Source organism: Protopterus annectens, chromosome 1.part1 (genome assembly GCF_019279795.1).
Source record: "Protopterus annectens isolate FY-2018-M chromosome 1.part1, PAN1.0, whole genome shotgun sequence".
Classification (NCBI taxonomy): Eukaryota; Metazoa; Chordata; order Ceratodontiformes; family Protopteridae; genus Protopterus; species Protopterus annectens.
The window spans coordinates 1873557238-1873578476 of NC_056726.1; the positions used below are offsets into that span (position 1 = coordinate 1873557238).

Genomic DNA, 21239 nt, shown 5'->3' on the forward strand with positions numbered 1-21239 from the left:
TGAGTCGGAGGGTTCCCCACGGTCCCCCTCTGAGGATGTCTCTTTTTCAGACATCCTTGAGCTCCTCAAACAGAGGGGAAATTGGCCAGCCATTGATCCCTCCGAGGATGAGTCGGTATACCTGGAGGCTTTTGGATCCCGACCCTCCACCTCCTGGGTGTCTCCGCCTTTCGACCCACTTATGCAGGTAGTGGCTCGGAAGGCGTGGGCGGCTCCAGATTCTGTGGAACCTGTCCCCAGAAGGCCATGCAAGTTCATTACGGCCCCGTCGGATAAACAGTTCCTTTCCAAAGGTGTCTCTGTGGATGCTATGGTGGTGGCGGCAGCCACTAAGAAGGAACTGGCGGATCCTTCAGTACCTGTCCATCCTCCTAACAAGGATTCTAGGACCATGGACAGGTATGGAAAGCGGATGTTTTCTTCAGCGACCTTTGCTATGCGTTCGCTGAATTACCTTTGTCACTTCACCAGGCTTCAACGAGATATTCTCAAGGAACTGGGTGAAGTAGTCTAGGATCCTTCTGCTGCTGGGGCTCAGGAAAAGATTGCCTCACAGCTTGCTATCCTGAATTCCATATCTAACTCCTCCATGCGGCTCATATCTTATGCGGCCGATGGAGCGAGCAGGGCCGCAGGTACAGGAGTTGCTCTTAGACGCCAAGCCTGGATGCGGCTGTGTAATTTTGCGGACCCCTTTAAGGCGTCCTTCACTAATACCCCCTTTGATGGTTCGGCTTTGTTCGGACCTCAAGTGAAGGATACCTTGACCAGGTGTGAGCAGGACGGTAAAACTCTTTCTGCCGTTGGAGTCCAATTTTCCGCTCCTTCTAGACCATATCCCAAGGGTCAGAAAGGGGAAGATGTGGTTCCGTAAAGCCCAAGGAGCTACACCGGACACACGTGGTCAGTTTACCCCAGAGGCAGAGGGGTAACAATAATAGACGCCCTAGAGGCAGGGGGTCCTCAGAACCAGGGCAACAGGGAGTCTCTTCCTGAGAAGCCCTTTCAGCATCCCTGAGGTGTTGCCCGACTGTCCACCCTTGGAGGCAGTCGGGAAGGATTTCACTGTACCCAGTAGCCTGGCAATCCCTATCCCAAGAGAAGTGGGTACAGTCGATTATATCCGAGGGTTACAAGATCCCCTTCGAAGGTTTCCTGTACCTCCACAATCCCTTCCAGACATCTCACCCGGTCAAAGGGATTTGGCAAAACAGGAGGTTTCAAAACTCCTAGAAAAAGAGCCGTCCAGACAGTACCGCAGACCAAGTAGGATCCGCGTCTACTCAAGATTCTTTTGGTCCCCAAAAGGACGGAGATTGGAGACCAATATTAGACCTGAGCAATCTGAACAGATTTGTCAAAAAGGCAAGATTCCGGATGGTCACGCTTCAGTCCATTCTACCTTTTCTGGGCAAGGACAACTGGATGTGCTCTATAGACCTTCAGGATGCGTACTATCACATAAAGATTCACAGGCACTCCAGGAGGTTTCTCCGCTTTCGGCTAGGGACCAGTCATTACCAATTCAGAGCCCTGCCCTTTGGCCTCACTTCAGCCCCCAGAGTGTTATCCAAATGCATGGCAGTGGTCACAGCTCACCTGAGACGTCTACGATTCCAGGTGTTTCCTTATTTGGACGACTGGCTCCTCTCCGCCACCACCAAGTGTCAGCTTCTTCAGTCCAGAGACTACACCCTTCAGCTTTGCAAGAATCTGGGAATTTCAGTAAATTTCGAAAAATCTTCTCTGCTGCCTTGCCAATCTATCACCTTTATAGGCGCAGAGTTAAATACCGTCAAAATGTTAGCCAGACTAACAGATCAAAGAATTCTGGACATCCACAAATTTGTTCGGCTTCTGTTACAAAGCAACAAGATCAAAGCCAGGTTTGTCCTGAAGGTTCTAGGCCTAATGGCTGCGGCCATTGTTCTTCTACCACTGGCTCGCTTTCACATGCGTCTCCTGCAGTGGATGCTATTCACGCAGTGGTCGTATCACAATCTTCCGATGAGACACGAAATCTTAGTAACACAGTCGTGCAGGGCTCATCTGGGCTGGTGGATATCTTCCCCTCTTCTTCATCAGGGCCGACCCTTTGTTCCCCCTCCTCCAGTTGCCACAGTCACCACGGATGCCTCTCTGATCGGGTGGGGGGGGGGGCATTATCAGGGCAGGATGGTCCACGGGACGTGGCAACCCATAGAATACCATCTGCACATAAATGTCCTGGAGATGAGAGCAGTGCTTTTAACGTTGCAAGCCCTCGACGACTTTCTTCCCACGGGGACTATTGCAGTACAGACGGACAACATGTCCGTGGTCTGGTACATCAACAAACAGGGCGGAACCAGGTCCTATCCCTTATGTCGAGAAGCTCTCAGACTTTGGCAATGGGCGATCTCTTCTCAGCGGTTTCTGATAGCAATGCACATCCCCGGCAGGTCCAACCTATTGGCGGACAGGCTAAGCAGATCTATTCTGATGCCTCACGAGTGGTCTCTCAATCAATCTGTAGTGGATCAGATTTTTCTGAAGTGGGGCACTCCTTGTTGCGATCTTTTCGCTACCCCTCAAAACAAGTGCCCAGACTATTTCACTCTATTTCCCCTTCCAGGCCAACCCCTGAGAGACTCTCTAACCCAGGATTGGCCTCGGGGACTTCTTTATGCCTTTCCTCCCTTTCCATTGATTCCACAAGTCATTCAGAAAGCCACCGTTTTGAGAGCCAAATTGATCCTCATTGCTCCTTTTTGGCCTCGACAAATTTGGTTTCCGTCTCTGCATCGTCACCTTCTGGTGCAGCCCTGGCATCTGGACCCAGTTCCGGATCTTTTGATCCACCAGTCGGGTCAGCAGCACCGGGCCATTCATTCTCTCAACCTCACTGCTTGGTTGCTCCACTTCCTTCCCTAGCCAGGCTACCAATGATTTCTGACTCAGTCAGAGAAATTTTAGTGTCTTCTTTGAAGTCGTCCACTAGGACTATTTATGCTAGCAAGTGGCGACGGTTTTCGATTTGGGCAAACTCCAGAAATATTGATCCTTTTACTGCTCCCGTTCATTCTGTTTTAGATTTCCTAGCGGAGGTTTTTCATTCGGGATCCTCGTCATCTACAGTCAAAGTACAACTGGCTGCCATTTCCAAGTATCATGTTGGCTTGCATGACAATAACATCATGTCTCATAGATTATGCAAGGCCTTTTTGAGAGGAGTTTTTCTCCTAAAACCACCTATAAAGCATCCTCCTCCGCAATGGGATCTAAACTTAATGTTAGCATCCTTGATACTACCTCCTTTCGAACCGTCTGCTTCATGTTCTTTGAAGTTATTGACGTGGAAAACTATATTTTACTGGCTGTCACTTCTGCAAGAAGGGTTTCCGAGATTCAAGCTCTCTGTATTCGTTCACCTTATTTGGTTTTTCATAAGGACAGGGTATTGTTAAGAACTAACCCTTCCTTTCTCCCCAAGGTTGTATCTCAAACCAATATTAACCAATCTATAGATTTACCAGTCTTTTTCCCTAACTATTCTGACAGAGCTGAACAAAAATTGCATTTTTTGGATGTCCATCGTCAGCTCAGGTACTACTTGCATAGGACTAAACAAATTAGAAAATCGGACCAATTGTTTGTCTCTTATGCAGAAAACAGGTTAGGTCTTCCAGTTTCTAAAGTGACCTTATCCAGATGGTTGACTTCCACCATTTCCTATGTGTACTCTCTCAGAGGCAAACAACTATCTTCTAAGCCAAAAGCACACTCGACCAGGAGTCTATCCATTTCTGCAGCCTTTCAGGATAGACTTCCCATTGATACCATTTGTGCAGCAGCTACTTGGGCCACGCCTCATACCTTTGTTTCTCATTACAAGTTGGATCTGGCCTCCAGAGATAGGGCCAGTTTTGGTTCCACAGTTCTCAAGAGTCTGTTCCATTGAGCCACCCGGGATACAGGTGCTAGGGACGCGGTCCCATCCAGCAAGATTGAAGGCGAGATTGACAACTTAACATTTAGAAGTTATGTACCTACCATAACGTTCCATGTTAGTTGTCTTCTCTCGTCTTCTTTCTTGCGTCCCTCCCTCCTTCCCCCTGGCCTGGACAGATCTTGAAGAGTTCCTATTAGTTTGTTTCCTCTGGATCTTTGTTATGAGGACTTCTTTTAGGAAACTTGTTCCTAATTTGGTTAGGATAACCTTTAGCAAGGTAAGTTAGCTGCCAAACGAGATCTGAGGTAGTTCCGCCTTGCATCATGGGATATAGGGTTGCCTCGAGCTGGTAAAAGGAGTTCTCGAGCTAAAGCAAGTGCCGAGTCGGAGCCGAGGATCGGCTCCGAACCCATCCAGCAAGAAAGAAGGCGAGAGAAGACAACTAACATGGAACGTTATGGTAGGTACATAACTTCTAATTTCTTGTGAAGGTAAGAAAAATTACATTCTTTATCAAATTAGATGATTTCCAAGTGGTTGTCTTACGCCATTATCTTTTGTTATACCCTTCACCGCAAGACTGTTCCAGTGAGGGTAAAGGCTGATTTTACCAGGGTCTTGGCTTCATCTGTGTCTTCTTGGAAATAGATGGATTCTAGAAGTATTCTAGAAGCAGCATCTGGATCCCCTGTATATACTTATACATAGTGTAAACTGGATTTCTTCTCCAGGTCTAGGAGAAGCTTTGCTAGGACCATTCCCCAGGAGCTGTTGGACCCTCATCCTTTCTTCTCTAAATCCAGATAAGCTGTAATAGTCTACCTGTATATAGCTCTGGCTACTGAAGCAGTGATGCACATGACTGTAGTACAGTTGTGTAAGTAAACTTGCTATAACTGTAAATGTACAAATTGTCAGTGCTGCAGTAGCTCCTCCCTCTGTCCATCCCCCTTACTTTTGTATGTTTTTATTGCCAAGGTGAGGAATTCTGTTTTTGTTCTCATACCGATGTCCGGCATGGCTTTAGTCTCCATCACTCTGTTGGCATGAAAGCTCTGAAGGATGTGGCAACCAAACCTCTGACATTTTAGTCAGCTCTGCGCGAGCTAACAAATGGTTTGGAAGTTGAAAGGTGGCCTGAAAAATCTGGAATCTAGCCAGCTGTTATATCCCTAGCTGCACATAACCCATATGGCTAAGGCTACTGCAACAGTGCTCATTCAAGCATCTACTGTTGTGGTAAGTTTACTTGCATAACTATATTTTACTTGACATTTATATCTGTGTCTCTAATGCTACCTACTCCATTGTCTTCCACATCCCTGATTTTGTCACCACCTCCCCTTCACATTCTTGTCTGTTATGTCTGTCAGGCTGTAGTACATATTGTACTTTCCTAGCCTCATCTTAATTCACTCTGCTACCTTCCACAAGTTATCTTCTTTGCATTTATGAATCACTGGGTCATAACAGATCAGCCCACATCTCTTATGGCCCCCTGAGGCTGTCACATAGCTTCTCTGTCTAGCCGCAACTGTGTGCACAAAATTGCTCCAAGTCTGTTGGGTCTCATGCTCAGCAGACAAGTCTTCTGCTTGTACGTACCTGCAGCCACAACATGCTCCTACACGATCTTTGCATAGTCCCTGCTGTCACTGTAACCTGAATATTTAATGATGCGCTTATTGGGATGCGCTTGACTGACTGCATTCATTGTTCGTATCGGGGCTCATTGTACATGTACAGTAAACATAAATGGGCTGGCTTCAGTTGTGTTTCTCCACTCCAGTGAAAAGTTATAATTTGTTGCATTCTGCCATAGCATTGCGTAAAATGCTCAGATGTATATTGCTGCATTCTAGTAACTCCTATTGTGCATTTTATAATAGCATATAGTATGTTACTTGGTTACAAAAGAACGTAGTGCAAGTTACTTGTAACATTTCAGCACTTATGTACTAGCCCACTGTATGTCTTCACTGTTTGAGATGAATTTGTGCTATTGCAGTAATGTATTTTTTGTAATGTTCTACAATTTCTGTAACATCTATTTGACAGGATTACTTTTAGTACCCCCCACTGTGACTGTACTGTTGTGTACACCTTGTGGTACCTGCTGAGAATGCAGTAGTACTGCACAGGTGTGCATGATCTAACCTGTATTCTGACATCATCCATTTTGTATAGCAATTAAGTGTGTGCAGCATTCATGCACCTTTGCTGTAACACTGCATTTTGTGGTGGCTTACTTACTGCTACACTGTTATCACCACATATATTCTTTATCGTGTCACATCCAGTTTTCAGAAAACTTCCACAGTCGTTGCACAACTGAAAATGTCTTTTTAGCAGCAACATTTTTAAATAAGAAATGTATATATTGATAAAGCACTGTATTACTTCTCCTTGACCTTATTCTCTGTGCAGTGTGCAGACAGCAGCATATGTTTTGGAAATCAAATCATGTAATTTCATTTTCATTCAATTCATCTTTCCAGGCCAAGAATGATGGCTTTTTAAGCCACCTAAAACCCCCATCCCCCCAGCCAGCTGTTATTTATTTAGAATCCATAAAAGAACCAGGGTTTGTGATTGAGAAGGTTGGTAAGGTCATGGGTCTACTTAAAGCAGTAGACCAGCAAAGCCTAATCAATTCAGTCTTAGTGGTACACCCAACTAGTTATTCCCCCTGTGCATAAAGAATGGGGGAACTATGCCTGGGGTAAATTATCAGTTTTCTATCCATTCATTTAGGTTAGTTTTGAAGACAGTGAAGGGGACAAGCTTTGCCGCACAGTGATGGGAGATTCTTTAAAAACGGTTAGCACATCTTATTTATGTTGCAGTGTAGATTTAAGTCCCTTGACCTTGTATTTGTGTAGCTATCGGTCTAGATGAAACAGGACTGGGTCATTTACAGCTTTGTATGCATGGCATACATTGCCTCATAGGAGCCTTTAGGTGACACAAAAGAGAGAAAGGACTTTTAGATGCTCTGGCTAAAGGGAAGATTTCAAACCAGACACTTTTTTTTTTGAGGTCTTAATGGTGTATTTCAACTTGAGTTTGGTGATTGGACCGCTACTAGTGAAGGAAGTATTGTGTTATGTTGTCCTATCCCACCTTAATTCATTGCTGGTTGGGTTCAGAACCAAGAATCTGTTCCGACTCAGCCTTATTCAAAAGCTCGAGAGCTTCCACCAGCTCATGGCTATACCCTATCCCATGATGGTCAGGAAAGATTACCCAGATCTAGTTTGCCGCTAAACAAGATTGGGTGACTTCCATGCAGGCTCTGGCTAAGTGGAAACAATTTTTTTCTATATATTGTTAAAAGTGTAATAGTTTATTACTGTTTTTGTGTCATCTAACTCCTTTCAACCTTTAGGAATAGAGTTTAGTTGTGTTTGACTAGTTCGCTACTGTTGCTGGTTTTCTTGTGTTGGTTGTCGTTATTTCTCTAGGCCTGTTGTTGAACCTTCCCTATTCCGGCTTCCAGGCTCGTTTAAGTTAGAGAGCTTGGTGAGTCCCCTTTTACAAGGTAGCTCATTTAAGTTAGAGGGCTTCCTGTGGCCTGTTTCTTAGTGGGCCGTTCCCTTTTTCCCTTGTATCTTAACCCTTCACTTAGAGAACTACTCCATCTTTCTTATTTAGTATCTTTGCTGTTAAAAATTTATCTTTTAAAAAAAAAAAAAAAAAAAAATTGCTGAGTTTGCTTCTGGTTGTCTAGTTTAGTTATTGTGTTTTAGAAAATGTCAAATCACTCCAAAGAGTCGAAGCCTTCCGGTTTTAAGAAATGTGACAAGTGCAGTCAGAAAATGCCACTGACTGTTGGGCATACCAGTTGTGTGTACGGTTTGGGTGATGTTCACTTCCAAGAATCTTGTTCTTTCTGTCAGGCCTTTAGTTCGAGGATTTTGATGGAATGAAAAAATAAGTTTATTGTTTGAGCCCTGTTAAAAACCCCCCTTTGCAGAGGCTTTGGAAGCGACTTAGAGCACCTCTGAATCTAATGACAAATCCCCTTCTTCGAGATCCCAGAAGATGGGGAAAAAGGAATTTGTCTTCTGCTCCATCCTTGGAGCCAGCAAAAAAGATGGCCAAAGAATCTTCTTTGGAGCCAAGGGCTCTCTGTTCTGAAAAATCTCCCTCTTCAGCTCCAATTGTGATTGCAGAGTTCCAATTTCAGAGCAGGTCCCCTGTGTTGGAACCGGTATCTCCAAATTTGAGATCTTCACTACTGCAGACAATGAGGTCTCCAACCCTGTCCTTCCTATCCTCCAGAGGGTTATTGGACGATGATGTGGAGCGGGTGGTGATGAGACTCTTACGGATGCTGGCGCTGGCCAAAATTCTGTAGACTCCAACCCAGAGAGAACCGGAACTGACAAAGCCCACTTCCTCTTCAGTTCCTCCTCTGACTCGATCGCAACAGAACAGTTGGTGCAGAGAGATGCTCCAGGATAATCGGGTCTGACTACTGCTCTGACTTCCTCGGTGCCATCAGAATTTGGGGAGTCTAGGAGCCAACATTCTCCCATCGGGTCCAGTGAGGGGAATCGGATTGGACAAGCTGTCCAACCGATTCTACCTCTCGGGGCTTCGGCACGGGTGAACTCAGATCCTACATCTGCTTCGGAGCCAACTGCTCTGCTTCAGGGTGAGTCTTCTGGTTCCTCGGAGCTGGAGATTTCCTCAGAGCGGAATCGGGGGCGGGGGGCTTTTGAGTTGATGGAGAGTGCTGTCACCTCAGACTGCTCCGCTCTCTGGTCCAAGTACTTTTCCCCCAAAAGCACCAGTGTTGGTCTTAGCAACATCGGTCCCACCCAAGCTCAGAGACCCAAACCCTCAGGATGCCCTGTCAGGCAAAACTATCTCTTCCAAAACCTCTCCAGAGTACCCCTTTGAGGAGGTCCTTCAGAAGAGGTTGTGCAAGATTAAGGGCCTAGATTCCCTGGAGGAGTCTGTCACCTCAGACATGGACCTTGATGAGTCATAAGGGTCCCCATGTTCACCCTCTGAAGATGTTTCCTTTGCAGGCATCCTAGAGATCCTTAAACGCAGAGGTGACTGGAAGCCCACTAGCCCTTCTGAGGATGAGTTGGTGTACCTAGAGGCTTTCGGGTCTCAACCTTTCACCTCTTGGGTGTCTCCACCTTTCAACTAATTAATGAATGTGATTAGTTGAAAGGTGTGGGACTGTCCGGATGCAGTGGAACCTGTTCCTAGGAGGCTAAATAAATTCATCACGGCACCTTCAGAAAAGGAGGTCCTTAGCAAGGGTGTCCTATTAGATGTTTTGGTGGTGGACACAAAGAAGGAATTGCCAGAGACTTCCTCAGCTATTCATCCACCGAACAAAGAGTCTCGAGTGATGGACAGATATGGAAAGCGTATGTTCTCTTCAGTGGCGTTTGTTCTTAGATTGCTGAACTACTTGACCCATTTCACTAGGCTTCCAGAGGGATCTCCTGAAGGAACTAGGGGATACCCTTCAAGGTACTGTAGCTGCAGGGGTTTTGGATAAGGTTTCCTCCCAGCTCTCCACCTTAAATTATGTGGTAAACTCCTCCATGTAACTTTTCGTATGCGGCTGATGGAACCAGTAGGGCAGTGGGTACAGGAATTTCTGTAAGGAGACATTCCTGTATGCGCTTATCTGATTTTGCACAACCTTCAAGTCTTCCTTTATAATGCTCCTTTTGATGGCTCATCTTTGTTCGGGCCCAAGGTTAGAGAGACCTTAACCAGGTGCGAGCAGGAGGGAAAGACTCTGTCTGCCATTGGAGTTAGTTTCTCCCTACATACTAGACCTTATCCCAAAGGTCAGAAGGGGGAAAAATGTGGTTCCGGAATTTCCAAAGAGCTGTCCTAAATGCACATGGTGATTCTTGCCCCAGGGGCAGAGGGGGAAGTAACAATGGAAGAAGTAACCATGTGGCAGAGGATGGCTGCAGAACCAGGTTGACAGGGATTCCTTCCTTGGAAAACCCTTTCAGCGCTGCTTAGAGGAGGCCTGCCTGTCCATCTCTGGAGGCAGTCAGGGGTCGCTGCTCATTGTACCCAAATTCCTGGCTAGAAATAAAAGAAAAATGGGTACAAACGATCATATCCAGATGTTATTACATATCCTTTTCCTCTCCCCATTATAAAAACTAGTCCCAGATGTTCCACCCAGTCAAAGGGATTACGCAACTTCAAAGGTACAAAAGTTGCTAGAAAAAGACATCCAAAATGTACCCGCAGACCAGATTGGATCTGGAACTTAAGTTTTTTTCAGTTCCAAAAAAGACGGGATTGGAGGCCCATTCTGGATCTCAGCAGGCTAAACAAGTCCGTCAAGAAGTTAAAGTTCTGGATGGTAACACTGCAGTCAATACTTCCCTTTCTGGGGAAAGATGATTGGATGTGCTCTATAGATCTCCAGGATGCATACTATCACATAAAAATGGACAGGCGATCCAGGCGGCATTTGCGCTTTTGGCTTTGAGCCAGTCACTGCCAGTTTTGAGCTCTGCCCTTTGGTCTCACTGCAGCCCTCAGAGTGTTCACCAAATGCATGGCAGTAGTTATGGCTCACTTGAGGTGTCTAGGATTCCGGGTGTTTCCATACTTAGATGACTAACTCTTAACTGCACCGCCAAGTATCTGCTAACAAGAACGAGGGACACAAACCATTCATCTGTCCTCTCATCTAGGCATCACAATAAACTTCAAAAAGTCTGCCTTATTGCTTTCACAGCATATCATATTTGTAGGGGCAGACTTAGAAGACACAAGAAAAATGTTGGGCAAACTTCCCTCCGAGAGGATTCATACCTTGCATCATCAAATCAAGAACCTCTTATTTGAGAAGAAAGTACAGGTGAGGATTGTTTTGAAAGTTCTGGGTATCATGGCGGCTGCAATACTTTTGGTACCCTTAGCTTGTCTACATATGAGGATTCTTCAGTGGCTACTCTTTTCCCAGTGGTCCATGCAGGATCTACCATGGTCTCACAAGATTATCATAACAGAATCCTGCAAGAAAGATCTGTGCTGGTGGCTTCACTCAACTCAGTTGACTGTAGGCCGACAGTTTGTCTTCCCACAACCAGTAGCCACGGTGACCACAGACACTTCCCAGATTGGGGGGGGGGGGCATTATCTGGGAAAGACTGTCCGAGGCGTTTCAGTTCATAGGTAGGTACCAGGCTATCGGCCCTAGGGCCTATACAAGCCTAGCCAAAAAGGTACCCTGGCTTTTGCCACCCAAGAAAATTATTTTCCTATGCCCCTGTCGAGTAGAGCCACAGAGGTGATCCCCTGGGTGAATTTCCTATTTCCCATCCAGTCATAAAATTTTTCTTAGTGCTAGTGAGGAGCTTTGTTTGATATAGATAAGTAGTTTGTTCCAGAGTGTGGGAAGTCTCTGGGACAAGAATCTATCCCTCCAGCATGTTCTGTTTATTGTGGTGAACAAGGTTTAAGTCCCTAGAGTGTGTAGCTCAGAGGGACTGGGATTTCTTTAAGTGGAGCATGTTCAACAGCCCTGGGTTTGACATAGCTTTGTATGTTAGGCAGAGATCGCCTCTGAGTAGGCGATATGCGACGGAGTAAAGCTTGAGTTTTTTGAGACTGCCTGCGTAGGGCATCTGTTTGAGGCCAGTAATCCTCTTTGTGAGGTATTTCTGTGGCCTTTCCAGTTGTAGATGTCTTGTGAGGTACATACCAAAAGGGGCTTTGTAGTCTATATTGGGTCTAATGAGTGACAAGTAGAGGGGAACATTGACCTCTTTTATTTTTCCTGGATGAGAAACCTTTTGTGATGGGGTGTGCCACGTAGGATTTCCTGACTACTGTGGCGATGTGATTATCGAAGGAGAGACTACTGTCCACCTGTGTCCCAAGGTTTCTTATCACACTTTCAGTGTTAAGTAGACTACCACCTATATGGTAGCTCATGGGTACAGAGTTTTTACCAAAGGGGATGGTAGTGCACTTTTTGGCATTGAGATTGAGGCCATGGCTTTGACACCAGGCATCTGTCTCAGTGAGGCCCTTTTGCAGGATGTCCGCATCGTTAGGAGTTTTGATTATGGCTCCTGGTTTGCAGTCATCTGCGAACTTTGTTAGCCAAAGACCTTCGGTGTTAGCCTGTACTTCAGAAAAGTAGATTCCAAACAGGAGAGGACCCACGACCGAACCCTGTGGTACTCCACTTGTCATTGGTCTGAAGTTGGATTTGGAGTCTGCTACTTTCACAGTGTGGATTCTGTCAGTGAGTCATCTTGTGACATAGGGATTTATACCTAGTTTAGTGAGTTTATCTGAAATTCCAGAGTGGGGGATGGTGTCAAAAGCCTTGGCGAGATCTAGATAGGCTGTGTGAACCACCTTACCCTCGTCTACGGCTTTGGTAACTACTTCTAAGAAGTCAATCCAGTTTAGGAGACATGATCTGCCTTTTACAAACCCGAACTGGGTGGGGTCCAGAGTTTGGAGATTGCCAATGTCTTTGTTCACATGTTCCATGATGATACATTCCATGGCGTTGCAGACCTGGCTTGTTAGGCTAATGGGGCGGTAGTTCCAGAGGTCTGTGGTGGTTCCCCCTTTGTTTAGTGGGATAACCATCACTTTGCGCCATTCAGTGAGCACAAAGCATGAGGTGAGGCTATGATTGAACATGGTGCTTAGGTGGGGTGCCAGTTCATTCTGTAGTTCATGTAGAACACAGCCTGGGATGTTGTCCGGTCCCATGGATGCTGTGTTCTTGGCTTTGGAGAGTGTGTTTTCTACCTGTGCAGCCATGATTACAGGAACGTTGCATTCTTCTGGTATAGAGATGGGCCCTTTAGGGGGTGAGGGGTGTAAAGTTAGCACTGAACCTATCTGCCAGGATGTTGGCAGTATCAGTTGGTTCTGTATATTTAGTGCCGTTGTGCTGTAACTCGGAGCAGATCTGAGTGTTGCCATTGAGATTCTTGACATAGCTATAGAATGCTTTGTGGTCATCTTTAGAATCACGAGGAACACGAAAACCACTTGCATGTCAGTGTCCCAGATGAGAGCAGTGCTTTTGGCGTTGCAGGCATTCCAGGACTTCCTTCCACTAGAAACAGTTGCAGTTCAGACAGGCAACATGTCAGTAGTGTGGTACATAAACAAGGAGAAACCAAATCCTACTCCCTGTGTTGAGAGGCACAGAGAGTATGGCAATGGGCAGTCTTCAAAATGCTTTCTGACAGCAATGCACATCCCCGGGAAGTCCAACGTGATAGCGGACAAACTCAGTAGATCCATTCTGATGCCCACGGGTGGTCCCTAAAACAGGAAGTTGCGGAACAGATTTTCTGAAAGTGGGGCCAGCCTTGATGCAACCACTTTGCCATGTCCATGAATGTCAAATGCAGCAGCTACTTTGCCCTGATCCCCCTTCTGGGGGAGTCACCAAGGGATGCACTTGTACATGATTGGCCCCCAGGTCTCCTCTACACCCCCCCCCCTTCCCTTGATAGTTAAGGTCCTTCTGAAAGCCAGCACATTGAGAAGCAGTGTAGTACTCATTGCACCATACTGGCCTCGTCAGATTTTGTTCCCCTTTCTGTGGCCCCATCTCCAGGAGGAGCCGTGGATACTGGACCCAGTTCCAGCCCTCCTGACTCATTAGTCAGGGATGCTCCATCCATCAATACAGACCCTCAAATTGACAGCTTGGCTGCTCCAGTTCCACAAATAGCCAGGCTCCCTGATATTTCCCCGGCAGTGAAACATATATTGATTTTTGCCTCATAAGGCATCAAACATGAAATTATAGTCTTGCAAATGGAAGAGATTTTCCCGTTGGGCTTTCAACAACTGTATTGATTTTTTTACTGCCCCCATAACAGCAGTGTTAGACTTTCTGGCCAAGCTTTTTAATGAAGGTGGTGCAGCAGCGGCTACAATTCGAGTTCAGTTAGCTGCTATATCAAACTGTCATATTGGGGAAACAGGACTAAAAATCATGTCCCACAAACTTTGTAAAGCATTCTTAAAGGGTACATTCTTACTAAGGCCTCCAGTAAAAGAACCTTCAGCACCACTGGACCTAAATTTTGTTCCTTTTCTGATTCTTCTTCCTTTTGAACCTGTATCATCATGTGATATAAAGTTTTTGTCGTGGAAGACAGCACTATTGGTTGCCATTACATCTGCTAGACGAGTGTCTGAACTTCAAACTTTGTCTATAAGCCCCCCCATACATGACTTTTCACAAAGATAGTTTCCTTACGAACCAACCCCTCATTCCTACCAAAAGTGTGTTCAGAGACCAATTTAAATCAGTCCATTGACTTACCTGTTTTTTTCCCAAACTATGGCAGCAAGGCAGAATGTAAACTACACCAGTTAGACATACATAGACAATTACGTTTCTACCTGCATAAAACAAAAGATTTCAGAAAATCGGACCAGCTGTTTGTATCTTTTTCAGACAAAAAGAAAGGGGCCCCAATATCAAAGGTCACACTTTCTAAATGGCTTACAGTCTGTATCACTTATACATACAAATCTCAGAACAGAGAACTCCCAGGGAAAGTGAAAGGCTATTCTACAAGAGCTTTATCAATCTTATCTGTCTTCCAGGCGAGGCTGCCTGTGGATTCCATTTGTGCAGCACCAACATGGGTAAAGTTTCATACCTTTATCACTTATTACAAAGTCGATTTGCCCTCCAGGAACAGGGCCTCTTTTGGGTCCACTGTTCTGATGAGTATTTTCCCTTGAGCCTCCCAAGAAAGAAGGTGCTAGGGACACTGTCCCAACCAGCAATGAATGAAGGCGAAATAGGACAAAACATTAAGAAGTTATGTACTCACAGTAATGTTCCATGTTGGTTGTTCATCTCTCCTTCATTCTTGCATCCCACCCTCCTTCCCCCACCTTTGCTCCTGGAGGATCGAGCGGTTTTCTTGCAAAATTGGTTATGTCTCTGAATATCTTTAGTTTCTTTTGGATATGGTGCCATGTTTAGAGATAATTATGTTTTTCTGCAAACAAGATATGGGTAATCTTCCCTGAACATCATGGGATAGGGTATAGCCACGAGCCAGTGGAAGCTCTCAAGCTTTTGAATAAGACAGAGTCCAAACCGATTCTGTGTTCCGAACCCAACCAGCAATGAATGAAGGTGAGATGGACAACAAACATGGAACGTTATGGTGAGTGCATAACTTATTTTCTAGTATGAGCCTGTTGGGAGATGAGTAGAGTGGAATGATGACATCTTCAAAGAAGAGATGTCCTTAGCAATCATTTGGATGAGGTAGAAAGCTTTCTTAACAGTGGATACGTGGCAAAGGAGAGGTTATTATCCGTGAAGTTGCTTAGCTGTGTAATATCTGTTTTAAGGCTGATTGCTACCATGATCTTGGCACCGCAAGATTGTCTTTAGGGGAGTTGATAAGTCCAAGCTTGCAATTGTCAGTGGATTTAGTCAGCCAGAGACCTTTAATGTCATAACTCAAATAGTGTGACTTTGAGCCACCTGTCAATCTAATAGGTTTCTTAGGAATTTATATTGATTTTGACCAGTTTGTAGATGATGCCAGAGATTCAAAGGCCTTGGCTAAGTCAAGGAAAGCTGTGTACATTGAGTTGCCCTTAGCTAGTACTTCTCTTACTCCTTCAGTGAAGTCATCTAGGTTTAATAGGCATGGTCTACCCTTTACAAAGCCAAATTGGTTAGGGCCTAGGGATTGTAGTTCCCTTATGTCATTGTTTGTGGAGTCCATGAGGAAATAGGTGCAGATCATTTTTGTAAATGAGGATTATAGGTCTGTAGTTGCCAGGCTATATGGTGAGGGCCTTCCTTGTGAAGAGGAATTATTGCAGCTGTTCTCCAGGCTTCTGATATGTTGTGTATCTAGTAGTGATGCAGTGGTTAAATAGTTTGAGGAGGTCTGTTTGCTGCTGATTCATACTAACAATGAAACAGCCCAATATGTTATCTGAACCTGTAGAGCTGTTGTTTTTGGTCTTTTAATATCTTTTTAGAGTGATTACTTGGAACTGAGAATGAGGTGGGCAGAGACTTACTTTGTGTTGGAAAGTTTTGAGAGGATTGAGGGGAGATGTTGGAACTGAATTTAACTGCAAGGATGTTGGCTATATTGTCAGAGTTTGAGTGGGTGATGCCATATTCGATGATTTCAGTGCTGCTTCCTTTTTCGGCTGCTCCTTTAGGGGTCAACACAGCGGATCATTGGTGTCAGCAGAAGTGGCAGTAGAGTTTTATGGTTTCAAGTTGCAATCCTAGTACCCAACCTTCCTCAGAAGGCACACTCACAGCCAGGGCCAAATTAGAATGTCCAGGCCACCTGCAGCATGTCTTGGGAATGTGGGAGGAAATTAGAGCACCCAGAGAAAACCCACGTGGACATGCATACTCAGCATAGAAGGCACCCCAGCTGAGAGTAGAACTGGAGAACCTCTTGCTATGAGGTGACAGTGCTAACCGCTGCACCACTGTACCACCTATTAGATGATCTCAGTGCAGTTCTGGGTATTGTTTCTTGGGTTCTTTCCACGATTAAAAATGTGTTGTGTTTATTTACTAATGCAGCATTTTGTAGTTCATAATTAGCTCTGCAGGATTTGATACTGCTCCGCAGTTCTTTTTTTTAACCCTTTTGAGGTTAATTATACCAAGTGAAATTTTTCTTCTATTCTTTAGGGCAATGAGATTTTTACTTTTATTGTACCATTTCTTTTGGCTGAGTTCCACCAGAGGGCATTGTGTTTAAACGTTGCTTACTGTTTGTAGTAAGTAGTAATATAAATTTCTATGCAAGATGGAAGTATAATTTTTTTGAAAAGCAGCAGTATATCCTAGAAGGTCATTAAGGGGTGCAGGAGTATTAAACTGTATCAAACCATCTTCGAACTTGAAGTTGCCTTGGAGAAGTCTGTATTGGGCTGGTCATTGACCTTTATTGGAAACACTCTGAATACAACAGTGCAGTGATCTAAGTTTACCAGTGAGGGGTCATGATAGTGGGTGAGGAGCAGACAAGGGTTCTATTTTAAAGGTAAGATGTCCTGTTTCAATGTCTCTTGGGGGCGGGGGGGACTGTTTGAGCAATGGAGTTAACAGTGATAAAGCCAACGAAGTACAGAAAATATTTATTTCAGGAGTGTAGGTTTGTCAGTTTGTGGAAGGGTAGTTTAAGCCTGTTAGACAAATTTTGGGTTAACTGAAAGAGACTCGTTTAAGATATGGTTTTTGCTTTGTGGGCATTGTGGGTAGGGTTTTTGTAGTTGACCAGGATGTCACATGACTTGATTGACTAGTCTAGAGATTACAGACATGCCACTACTAGCATTACTGGTATCTACATTTTAGCCCATAAATCAGTGGTTGGTAAAGAAGCCCGATAAGGAAGGAGTGTGGCCACTGCTCTGGAAACGTGTTTCATTGACAGCACAAATATCCCCATTTTTCAAACCTTGAGGGGTGGCATGTTCTTAAGTTTCTGCCCTTGAGCAACACTATGTTGATATTTTACAGATTTTAATTTTTATTTACTTGGCTGCATAGACTGATATAACGTAAAAAAAGCAGTATGGGGACAGAGACTATTTTGATAAGTATGCAAAAGCCCAGAGGAGATAGATGCATGCCATCTTTGGCTAAATTGGTTGAGCTGTCTTCCATCTCCTTCCAATTTTTTTAAACAACTTTTAGTAAAGGTGTTTAAATGATCACTTAAAACGTAGATATACATGTCTTAATAGAAAAGAAAGCAAACCATATTTGCATTTTTCATTTGCATGTTTTCTTTCTTTTAATAACTAAACTTCACTTCAACTTTATGTAAATTTTTCAGATCCTAACTTCCATTAAACCTGACTTAATCCACACAAATTCTGTGTATTTTTATGCAAGTTGCTCCTTTCTTTATCTAAAGATCCCACCTCCTGTTCTTTTATCTCTTTTTTTGGTATTCAGTATTTCGGTTATAGTTGAATTAGTTTTTGATTCCCATTTTCTAGTAATTTTGGTAGCCAGCAGCATTAAAGGTTGTAAGGCCATGCTTATGTCTAGCCAATTCAGAAAGTGTCATAGTTAAAAAGAATACATTTTCTTAGTTACAGCCATTTGCTGACCCAGCATTTCATTTTTAAGACAATTTTTATTGATGTAACATATTTACAAAATATATACAAATACATTGAATCATCAAAATAGTCTTATGTAATTAACACATTGAGATTTCAATAGTAACATTTCAAGGCTATCCCAAAAACTCAGTCTTAATATGATTTATAAATCTTATTCTAATCACTTCTTTTTCCTAGTATTGCTAAATTGTTAAATGTACAAATTCTTTGAATGTAGAAACTGAGTTCAATTTCCAGTTTTTTGTAATAACTTTTCTAGCTACAGTCAAAAGACTCCAAAACATTTTTTATTTGTCTTTTACAGATAGAGGAAATGGGTCATTCATTAGTGTTATTGATTTAGTTAAAGATCAATTATCAGACCGTAACCCCTTAAAAACTTACCTATCTCTTCCCAATATGCATTTAATTTTTTACACTACATTAACATGCATGTCCAGTCAGCTTTTATATCTTCACTACATCTACAAAAAAGTTGAAGAGGTCATTTTACTAAGCTTAGAGATTTTATACAGACAAACATTTATGTATATATTTCCACATAAAAACTTCCCAGTTTAAACTTGAAGCTTGACTAACTGATTCAACTCATTACAGCTGAGTGACACCTCCAGGTGCTTCTGCAGTTGCATCCTGCTGATGCCTCTAGGCATCATCACATATTGCTTTTTCATATTTGCATCAATAATTTCAAAACCATGCTGCATACAAACTGTTAAAAGATTTCATCTCTAAGCTTACACAGTGGCAAGCTCAACTTTACTGATTGTTCACTTCTGCCTAGTGTGGGTAAAGAAACATTAATTGTTCATTTAATATTTATTTGTATTGTCATAAAGTTTTGTTTTTCTGTAACACAGAACTTCTTAGCCTCACATGAAAGCTCTCAGCTGAATGAACAAAATGCTGACGAGTATGTGTGTAACTTGAGTGGTTGCTGGGATATATTGTAAGTTCTTTACAAAGCATTGCAAGCTTAATAGTACTGTTTACTGTGACTTATAAAATCCATTTTAATACTTTAAACCTAAAGAATAATGCCACTATAAAACTAGTTTGCGCTGAAGAGTTTGCCATTTACACTTTTTTACTAACTCCTATGTTTCCAGAGATGTGAATATTTGTTTGAAATGAAAGGACATAATTTGATTCTAAGAAAATGCTTAGGCTCCACTTAGTGGAAGTTACTACCTCATCTCCTTTGGAGGGAATAAGTTAAGTCCCAATGTTTTTATTATTACCATCTGTTGAGAGACTCAGGTCACTACTATCTAAAAAGTTCCAGAATTTTGTATCAAAATTATTTGTAATTGGCTTATGTAACTTGGAAAAGTTTCCTTTGTAGGTCAGTCTGCCTTCAGTGATAGCATCCATATATTCATATAATGGGGGGGGGGGGATTGTGTTCTGTTCCTGTTCACTCCTATTATCGACAGATTCATTTAATTTCTTACTGACCGATAATATTAACTGGGTAAAAAATTCATCCAACTTAAATCTCCTGGCGACTTTTCTTAACTGTTTTAAGAATTGATTTCATGTATGTCGAGTCCAAAGATTGAAATGAACTTCCTTCTTATGTAAATTTTGCTAACCAGATGAAAGGATTATTACAGATTTCTAATTTATCATATTTGATAAACTTGTAAGAATTTAGTATAATCTGTTTCTGAATGGTTTTCCATTGACTAGTATAAGTTGTCTTTCCAGAATATAGTAGAGCTAAAATTTGCAACAGTGGAATTAGATTTTACATCTGGGAAGGTAATACCACCTTATTCCCATGCTCTTATACGATGTCTGTAAGCAATTTGTGGCTTCTTAGGATACCAGAAGAATGAAGTTAACATTTTTCCATTTTCTTTAAAAGTTTGTTTGTCTAGTATTAAAGCTATTGAATGATATATCAATTAATCTTGGGTAACATGATCATTTTGATAAGTACTGACCTATCCTCAAAAGTAAAAAAAAAAAAAAAAAAAAATAATTCCATTTTTAATAAACGACATTTCTATAATTTTTTAAGGTTATTATTAATGGTTTTACTCTCAACATGATAGATTTCTATTCCTAAATATTGTAGTTATTTTCCTTCCCAGTTATGTCTGTATTTAAACTTGGTAACTAGTTACTGCTTTAATACTAAAGTTGTTCCCGTTTTATTATTAAATTTCAGCAGCAATATTTTTGAAGCTTTTCAATTTCCTCATCTATTTCTTCATTTGAATGACTTAAATCTCATGTAGTTAGTAAAATATCTTTAACTGTATTTTGGATTGACAATCCTTAACTAAGATTCCGTCATTTTTTTTAATTGCTCCTTAAACTATTAGCTAAGGGTTCGATAACTAATTCAAATAGAGGGGAAAAGGGACACCCCTGTTTTGTGCCTTTTGTTTAAAGAGAATCCCTGAGAAATGCAAAATCCAATTTTAGCATATGCTTTGGTGTGTCTATACAGGGTTTTTTTTAAATATTCCAATAAATTGTTTTGGAAATGCAAATGTTTCTAAAATTTTAAATAAGTAGTGTCAGTCTACAGAATCTAAAGATGTTCATCGTGTTTCACTGTTGCAGTCATAAATGTAGGGATGTTCTTCATTCCACATTGCTGCAGTCCTAACTATTGGGTAGTCCGCTGTCCAGTCGGCCCGAATACCAAAGTATATGGCTGACGTCGGTCAGGGCGCATTAGACTGACGTCAGTACGTCAGGGTACTAATGCGCATGACCGACGCCATATCCTCAGTCTTTTTTGCCGCATGGTCCGATGCAGAAGCAATTTTGCGAGTGCAGGTTGGCGTTCTGAAAGTTTCTGAAGTCAGAGTTTCAGACCGAATCAAAGTTGGCTAAGTACCCCGTTGGGGAATATTTTGGTTTTTTCTTGCCTCAGTATTTAACCGGATGTCAGAAAAAGTGAATAACTGTATTTCTTGTGGGAAACAGATACCTCATAGGGATTACCATACTTTGTGTATACCTTGTTTAGGGCCTGAGCACGACGTTGTTGGTTGCCGCTCTTGTGCTAGATTTAACAAACGCACTATTAAGAGAAGGTTAGACTGTGCCAGGTTAGTGTTTGGGAAGCGTTGTAATTATAAAATGCCGTCGGATGCTCCGACGCCGGCTTCGGCCAAAAAGCGCAAGGACAAAGCAGCAAAGC

At 42.9% G+C, this 21239-nt stretch overlaps 1 protein-coding gene across 11 annotated transcripts in view; it reads left to right on the forward strand.

Annotated features, from left to right (window-relative positions):
• LOC122812836 (protein 4.1-like) overlaps positions 1-21239 on the forward strand; it is a gene marked incomplete at its 3' end in the record, with an annotated part of 3376257 nt that overhangs the window by 1249301 nt on the left and 2105717 nt on the right.